Below are 1,465 nucleotides of genomic sequence, written 5' to 3' on the forward strand. Positions count from 1 at the left end.
CTAGAATCCTCACTCCTTGGCTATATGCTTTTCTCAGATTTCCCCACTTGAAACTTGTCTGAGGAGCAGGGCACAACACAGGCTGCCCTGGACCAGGGAGATGGACACTCATCCGTGGCCAACCTGCCATACCACTTCATGATGTTTTGACCTTGCTCACTGTCATCGCATTGTCCTTGTCACCACTAGCCTGGCTCCCCACAAGGGATCCCTTCTCCTGGCTGGCCTCTCAGCCTCCAGTCTCATGAGGACTCTTGCCTGCCAGTTTTGTCTTGAACCAAGGCCTCGGTGCAGCTTTTGTGACCTGCTTCTTCTCTCTTCTGGGCTCTCAGGACAAACCTTGATTTTTGCGACCATCGGGCAGTACGAGAGGGTTTATGGAAGTGCTGGTCTGCTTACTATGTGCACTCCTTGAGGGGGCAGAGTTGCTGTCATTTTCCCTGCTCTCAGCCTAGGGATTGGTACAAAGCTGGTGCTTGATGTGTTTTTTTGACTCAACATTGCATTGAGCTCTTTGGCCAGTAGGTTCTGCCTTCCACCAGCTGTAGGTTCCAAGCCAGGGATAGGCAAAATCCTGCCACTTGACAACTTCAGCCTCTGCTCTGAGCTCCCTTCTCCCCTGCTTGGTCTCTCCCACCTAAGGACCTTGGTGTCCCCTGCTGTCAACATCATCTTTCTCACCTTCATCATGGACACAGCATGTGGAGAGCTTCACTACAGTGGCTTATGTCATCCTCACAGCTGCCTTCTGGGAACAATGTGAGGTGTACCCCACCCTCAAGCGGGAAGACTCAGCCACAGTGTGGCATGTCACCACTGCTTAGAAACAGAAGCCAGAGTGACATATGAGGTGACCAGGAGAAGGGATATTGCAGGAGGTGGTGATTTCTGGGTCGCTTAACGTCCTAGGGGGATAATAATAGAGTAGGCTGGACTACCTTCTTTTTAGACTGTGTGTGTTGGGCTCACAGTGAGGAGAACCCTGTGACCTCAGAGTCTATCTGGGCTGGACCCCTGTCTCCTCCAGGTCTGTGTGGGCTGCACTCAGTGTGTGGAGAATGCCCCCTTTAGAGTCTGTCTGAGGGCTGGCTGGTTGAGACACCCAGCTGCCCTGGCTGATTGGCTGGAATAAACTTTGTAAAGCAGGCCACAACACTGTGTGGGCATGCTCCTCTCGGAAACCACTCCTTGTTTCTCACGCCAGTGCCTGGCCACTGCCCTGTGGATGGTGGAGAGTGGGCTTCCAGTCCTCCCTGGCCCAGGGCGAATGAGGCTGAATGACCCAGAACATTGAGGACCCAAAGGTGTTTGGTGAGAAATCAATGGCAAGAAACCAAAGCATGTGGAATTGCTTATGACATTTTTAGATGTCTGAATACCCCCGTGGGCAGCGTTTGACATCACCAACAGACTTTGTGAGTAGATTGATACACCGATGGAATTTATTGATGTTAGCTCAGGGAGC

Source organism: Echinops telfairi, unplaced genomic scaffold (assembly GCF_000313985.2).
Source record: "Echinops telfairi isolate 266 unplaced genomic scaffold, ASM31398v2 ScPeMD7_70;HRSCAF=299, whole genome shotgun sequence".
Lineage (NCBI taxonomy): Eukaryota > Metazoa > Chordata > Mammalia > Afrosoricida > Tenrecidae > Echinops > Echinops telfairi.